The 7,669-nt window shown below is 37.5% G+C and overlaps 1 long non-coding RNA gene across 1 annotated transcript in view; it reads right to left on the reverse strand.

The window, feature by feature from the left end:
• The window catches only part of LOC109373617 (uncharacterized), a 15,742-nt gene extending 11,616 nt beyond the window's left edge, over positions 1–4,126 (reverse strand). Inside the window, exons 1-2 of the long non-coding RNA XR_002122262.1 lie at positions 3,479–4,126; positions 261–396 (exon numbers count right to left, since the gene is read on the reverse strand). This is a non-coding gene — a long non-coding RNA (uncharacterized LOC109373617). The remainder of the gene's footprint in view (positions 1–260; positions 397–3,478) is intronic.
• Positions 4,127–7,669: the final 3,543 nt, after the last annotated feature.

Below are 7,669 nucleotides of genomic sequence, written 5' to 3' on the forward strand. Positions count from 1 at the left end.
CCAGCAAAACCTTGGGCATCTGAGACTTGGCCCAAGCCTGTTTCACGGGGCCTATGGGCAGCATGGTGTAAGGTGGGTCCACCACCCCCACCACCCCACCTTCACCTGCTCCCTGAGGATATGTCTTGCATCCCTTAGGCTCTGTCCTGGACCAATCTTCATTGTATGGTTGGATCTTCTGGGGCCAGGTAGGGTGGGAAGCGAGACCAAGTCCAGGGCTCCTGATGGTGTCTATCCATTAGAACCAAAATGGGACTGACCTGGTTAGCTCCTCAGTGATCTGGGTCTCTGGATCTCTTCACCCCTTACTTCTCTGACTCAGCACATCCAGGTTAAGCATCTTCCCAAACTCTTGTCCTGCAATTCTTGACTTTTATGTTTGTCCTAACCAGAACTCTGTCAAAAGAAAAATCAACTTGACACACTGAATAGCCATCCCTCGACAAGAAAATACTATAGGTTTTCATGGTTTAATTGATGCTGATATCAATTAAATTTCATATTAATACATTTAATGGAGTCTTGTGTGTGATGCAAAGGGTTCTTTGGCTCTCTCTGATTAAGAATGAACAGATAAATAAATACCATGTTGAAGGGAAAGCTTCTGATTGTGTGATTTCTGGGCCAGAATATTGGGGATTTTTCAGTTTGGGGCTACAAAGCATTATAGAGACAATTTGTTAATGGCTCTATATAATTAAGGTAAGAATTGCATTAAAAAATTGACTTTATAAAACAAATGATATTCATAATTATTTCTTCTGACCTAATTATATGTGAGGCTTTCATTCCAAAGGAGAATGACTATAATGGACATTTCATATAAATCTTGCCCTCCTGAAATCAGCTGATTGAGCAAAAAAGAATGCCTTCAACTGTCATCTCAATGCAGTAGTTAACATGGGCATTTGAAAAAGTTTAGACACACCAAAGCATTGGTACTTTAACATAAGAAATAGTTCTGTTTCTGTAATGTTTCCGCTCATGCTGTTCTTTTCCACTGACAGGTAAGAGTGAGGTTTTGACACTCTTAATATAACATAGGGTGTTAATCTTATAATCACCCTGTCAGCACTTTCTGTCAGAGTGTTAATGGCCACCTTTCAGCCATTCAGAGGCTCTTGCCAATAAAAATAATACCGGCATCCAGCCAACCAGAAGTTATTCGGCTACTTTTTTTTTCTTTATTTTTTTAAAGCAATGAATAAATTTTTTAAAAAGAAGTACCAGCCTTTAAGGCAGAAGTCTATCTCTATGTCCTACTTCCCTATGTCAACTGTACCTGGTAATAAGATTCAAACTTTTTCCTTGGTCTGAATCTTTGCATTACCTTTGAACTATCCAAAGTATTTCTTAGTTTTTACAAAAATATTCCGAGAAAAAGTCCTATCTTGACTGAAAATGTAAAGCATCCTTTCAACCACATTGAACAGGGAACTACTAATATACAATTAAGAATCACCAAAGAACCAGCGCATTGGAAAGCAACAAGTAATATGTATATAGCTATATTTATTATATATTAGAAGCCTCTAGAATCCACTTTATACAGAATTTTGAAATAAAACAAAGTAAAAGAAATTATAATAACCAAAATTTTTAAGTTTTGGATTTGATCTTTTATTGAATCAAAAAATGGCCTACAACTTTTGTCTCTTTGACTAACCATCAACTAAATAAGAGACTAGGAGGAAAAAGTAAGAGCTTACTCGATAGGAAAGATTATCTCACCAGCTAATAGTTCCTTTCTCTGAAGTTCATTTCACTCTTGATTTTTCTCTCCACCCTCACTTACCTTCTAAAGACATTCATTTGGGTCTGAGGACTTCCATTCTGTGTTTACTGCTATCCTCCAGCTCATCTAAATTATACCCAGCCACTCTGTATTTAGATGTTCAAAATTAGTGCTTTTTTGTGCGTGTGGCAATATTTTTGTAAACTCTTTGGCAAGAAAGTAGCTTTATGATATATAATTTCTTGTTGAAATATCAGGATATTAAACACTAAAAATAAATTTTCCCCAATGGAATGCCTATTCACAAATCTATGATTATCACAGCCACAAAGATCAGTATGAAAATCTAACACATAGTGAGCTGAATTTCTGACTTTATTTCACCTTAACTGGTGTGTCTTCTATAGCTCTTGTGTGTTATGTTTTAAAAGAGGTGACATGTCTGCAATAGTAGTATGAGTAGTATTGATAGAAATGAAGAGTTTCTGCAATAACTTACCTGATTTATTTTATGCTAAGGATAAATCTGTCACCCTTTTCTTTGTAATCATAACACTTAGATGGTCTTTTATTTTTCCTAATGGCAGACTGCACATGGAAAATATATTTCCAAGAAATAAAATCCAAAGAAATTTACAATATCCTCTTTTCATTGAAAACTAAGAGAAATGTATCAGCAAATCTTTCATTGGGTTTGGCTAGAAAACAGAGAAAACAATGAAGTACCAAGTATAGAAACAATTTTATGAGTACATGGCTCACATAGTTTTCTGAAAGAAATTCCTTTTCCAAAATGCTGATCAAACTAAACTCAAACTAAAATTTGAACCTAAGAAGCCCAAGTTCAGTTCAAAAAAATGAATGGCAATTTAATCAAGCTTATATTATATATTATGTTTTTCCCAGAGACAGAAGGTAGGAATGGAAGGAAATCATTGAGTAGTAAATTTAATTGTGAGATAATTTCAACTAAATGTCTCACTTTAAACCACTATATTTGTCTCAAAGAAAATGTATGATAATCTAAAATAGTTCTGAAGCTCAGATGTTTCATGTGGTAGAATTTCAGTGAAATTGGGGTATATACAAATAACCTAGTTTCTAAGGCATTTTTAAAGATTTTTTTTTCTAGCAAAAGATGTAACAGAGTTTCTTTTAAGCCCTTAATTTAATCTCTGAAATGATGAGGAATCTCCCACTTTTTCTAGAGGAGAGTCTACTTTAAACTTCTCTAAATCTTTAGTGTTCTATGAGAGAAGAGAAAGGGTTAGAGAGTTGTGGAAGTAGACATGATTTGGATACAAAGTGCCATGTCCTTATTGGTCACTGAGGAGGGAGGGAGGGGTCAAGATTTAGGGTTAGGTTCAGTAGAAACAGGGTTTGGTATGTGACACTGCTTTTTTGATCCAGCAATCAACTCTATTAGACTTCAAGTACTGTACTTGTACATGATCAACAATGTCGGGAACTCCATTAAGCAGGTCGCCCTTCACATTGTACGACCTGCCTTAGACTATAATTTGTTTTATTCATCAAAGAGTTTATAACTCTATCAAGTATATACCATTTTTTCTAAAGATATGGAGAAAATTTTAGCTTTTTTTTCCTTTTGGTCTCATTTTTAAATGGCATTATTTAAATGGTGCTTTTATTTACATTTCTGTTCACTACTTCTAAGGTATGATCAATAACCTAATTATATTCTTATCAAATCAGTATGCACTTAATTCAAAAACAAAGTACCTTCGTATTTTTTCACTTTCTCACTGTTCCAATAACTTTCTCACCCTCAGAATGTGGGAGACTGTTTTCATGGCCGCTCTTCTTCTTCCTGCTCCTGGACATTGCAGCACCCTGAGTGTCACACAGTCACCTGGGTCATGTTTCCCAGATACCAGAACATGTGGCACAATATTAGAGGGTTGCTTTATACTTCACACATGCTAAATAACACAGAGAAAAAAATTACAATTAACAATAAAAGCCATCGTAAAGCTTTGTTTTGTAGCTATATTGGCATACACAGTGATAATAATGGTGAGCATATCACAGCAGTTGTTGATTTGCCAACAACAAAAAACTGACTCTTGGGACTTTACAAAGAGTGGCTGCCTCTAAGGGATGTGAGAGACCTCACAGGATTAGAGGGAAGACTGAAAATGGGCAGCTTCCAAACTGTCCAGAACCAGTCTCAGGGGCAAGGCTTGCTTCACAATCTTCCCGGGGAATGGATGAAGTCTCACTCCTTCTTTTAGCCTTGCTTCAAAGTCCTTGGTCTTGCCTGTGCAGGAAGATGCAGAAGGAACTGCCAGTAATCCAAAGGCAGCTTTGGAAGAAGAGGGCAGGCACCTGGATTTCATGTTCCTCCGTGATGACTTTCAACAAGGAGAGGCACATCTGCAAATCAAATTGTGGTGTTGGGTGGCCAAAATATTAAAATCCATTACCATAATATTTATCTTTACAAGTGGAGCACTATGGTTTCTCAACACTGGCAAGGAAACGCATATAAAAATGTGATGGTTAGGTAATGAGAAGAGAATAGGGGAAAAGAACTTACTTTTATAGATACTCTAAAACCAACCAAATGAAGTCTTATGCTAACAAACTCTAATAGCAGCAAAACATTAATGACTTAGAAGTTATAGGTCTAAGTTACCAGGGACTGACTGGAAGTAACAGGTGTTAAGACATTTCCTTCGTCTGATGACAGTTTGTTACTAATTAAATCATTAACTGAGCATTCTGCAAAGCTTTGGCAGTGCGCAACTTGCTTGAATCAGTTTCTCACACCTAGTTTAAAGGAGTGCTCTTGCCTTCTTTCTATCATTAAATAAACTTTGCTTAATTAGCAGTTACCTTCTCAAGTTTGCCAAACATAGCTTGGCACTTAGTCTAAATAAACATGGGATAAACTCAGAACAAACTTGAAGAAAATTAGTTTATGGTCTTTTTTTAAATGTACCAGATGGAAAGACAAAACAACACAAAACAAAACAAATAAAAAAAAATCTCTGCAAAAAATAGGAAAAAATAATTTCTAAAACTTGGGAACCCTCAGGAGAGAAATTGAGAAATTTTATGTAAATGGAGATTCAAAAACGGGGTAGATGATATCAGTAGCTCATTTATCCTCCTACAAACAAACGTGAAAAACTGAAATAAGCAATAGCAAACCCAACTGGTTTTTAGTTATACTCCAAAATGTACCACATAATGGTTATACCACCATAATGTATACAGAGAACAAAACTTTCCTCCTTCACCCAGTTGATCCAACTAAAGAAAACTTTTAAACTTCCCCAATTCTCAGAATCTAGTTTACATAATATGTCATCAGGAAATAAAACCAACCTATGAAACCACTATCTGAAAAGTGACAGACTGAAAAGAAACAACCTTTAGAGATTGGCCAATCAATTGATATGTGCTTTGAATGAGGGTTTAGGTTGTGAGGCTTGGAGAGAAATGAAAAATGACCTCTGTTCTCAGAGTTTAAAATCCATTCAGGGAGAGAAGAATGACTTTGGAGGAAACAATTAACTAAACAAGACAAAACCCAGGAAGTGCTTAAGTTGTACAAGAAAGTAGGAAATTGTGTTGAAGCTAAAGGATGAGATAGGATTTTAGAAGATGGATACTAGTAAAGTGAACATTCCAGGGAAGGCTGAGGTAGGTATGATGTGGAACCAGGTAGGGGCACTAGTTGAATTTGGAACAGGAGTTGGAGAAGAAGGCTCAGGGTCCCATGGTGTGGGGTAGGAGCACTTTGGTTTTGGTGGACATACAGAAGATTCACCAGGCCAGACCAAGCGGTCTAGAAGGACAGAAAGTGATGTCAATTAGTCAGGGTCACACCAAGGAAAGCTTTGAAAAGCATCCAGAAGGAACGCAGAGGTATCTGTGCTTGAAGCAGCAGGGCATAGCAGAATAATAAGTCTACTATTTAAACCAGAGAAAGGTCTGGAAGAGATTTGCAGGAAGGATGTGTCTACCTCTTATGTTTCTTTGACATTATAAATACCAATAGATTTAAAATAGAAGCTGAAATCAACTAAATCATAGAGACCAGAAAATGTACTGCCAAAGAAATGGAAAACCCACAGTTACATCAATGATACAACTAAAACAAAAAAATGTTTTTTATTTTTTTTAATAAAAGGGCCATATTTAATCAAGCAGTTGAGTGGACATGTCAGGCCCTACTGGACTCATGTTGCTCAGTTATAATCATTCAGGCCTTCACCCTCCAGCCTGAAGGCCACCTAGTCTGAAGCCGGTCCTTCTGCATGGAGTAGGGAGTCTGTTGGGGTCCTCAATCTGGGTGTCTGGTCAAGGCACTCATGTGCATTCATCACTTGTCCCTTCTCAGATCCTCCGAGCTAGTAAAGAGGGAGAGAGGGGTGGGGAGGGAGAAGGAGGGGAAGGGGAAGGCAGAAAGAATGAGAGAGAGAGAGAGAGAGAGAGAGAGAGAGAGAGAGAGAGAGAGAGAGAGAGAGAAGAAAGCAGGAGAGGAGCCAAACATAGACTAGCAATTTTAACTTCTCAACTACTTTTTGAAAGATACAGAGTACATGGAAGTATCTTATCAGAGAAGTTACAAACTAAGTGCCTCACAACGGAATATCAAAAAGGAGATAATTTTCTCTTAAAGAACTCTGGGCTTGGAGGTAATAAATTGCCAAAGAACACAAGATAAGGTGCTGACTTAAAAATGAGACTGCTTGAAAAAAATCTGTGTATGGAACAACTGTCACCCTTAGCCTGTCTCCCCCCACCCCACCCCCAATGTTCCCAATGTAAGGAGCTTCATGACCACCCTCTCTTGGCATTCCCCTGCCCCAAGACACAAACACACTTCACCTCTCCTCTAGCCATGACCTCAGGGCATCAAGATTCCATTCTTTAGAGAAGTTGAGCCAGGAATTTCTAAACTCACATGGAAGAATGGTGTTGAGGTGCTAGAATGACAAATAGGAAATCATGAGAAAGTCTTTAAAATTGACAGTGGGACCTCCATCCACCTCCTTCAGCCCTCACAGAATGTGAATAACTGAGGAAAATAACTCCAGGCAGAAAAGGAGATAACTCTTCTCCAGAGAAGCATCAGGTTTTCAGAAAAATGATGCCTAGATACTGACATTTGGAAATCTCCCAAGAAAAAGTCAGTTTATCATCTAGTCATCCTATGAAAGATGACCTCTGTTCCCAAGCAGCCTACTCAGATATGCAGTGTTTAATGCCTTTCTAGAGTGCCCTGGTTATAGCAACGAAGAACAAAACAGCATTTGAGAAAAGCCTGCAACATAAAAGAAACCAAAATAAACAAATTAGAAAAAAGGGAAAAAGAGAAAAATGGAAGAAGCAGAAATTCTTTTTTTAAAATATACAATTAGAATCATCATCTATATAAGAAAAGCTGCTTCATTGATGATAGACCAACAGAGAGGTGAATAGAAAACACTCAGAGATCAACAAAGAACATTTGAAAATTAAAAGTGTGATTGCTGGCAATGACATGCTTTTGGGAGCTGGAACTTGGAATTCCTCCAGGAGATGGAGATCCTTTTCTGATGGGAGACACATCTGTCCCAGCCAGAGCTGGGTCTCATTATACTCTGCATGCATTGTGGCTTTCTGGACTCCCAGAAATTGAGCAAACTGTAACATCTCAGCCACCCTGTTTAGCTCCTCCACCATTTTCTATCACTTGGGCTTTGAAATGTGGAAACTTAACTAGGTAATAACTGGACCATTCACAGAGTTGTATTTTGACCACTCTTGGTCATATTTTCTATCTTAAAGCAGACTGTTTCTAAGAAGATGAGGTGCGTGTATGTATGAATACCACTGGGAGAATTGCAGTAAGAAACTGGATGAAAAGGCTATACTCAGGATGTGTTCTCCAAAAGTACTTAAAAAATTCGAAGTTTG

Source organism: Hipposideros armiger, unplaced genomic scaffold (genome assembly GCF_001890085.2).
Source record: "Hipposideros armiger isolate ML-2016 unplaced genomic scaffold, ASM189008v1 scaffold_1, whole genome shotgun sequence".
Taxonomy (NCBI): Eukaryota; Metazoa; Chordata; class Mammalia; order Chiroptera; family Hipposideridae; genus Hipposideros; species Hipposideros armiger.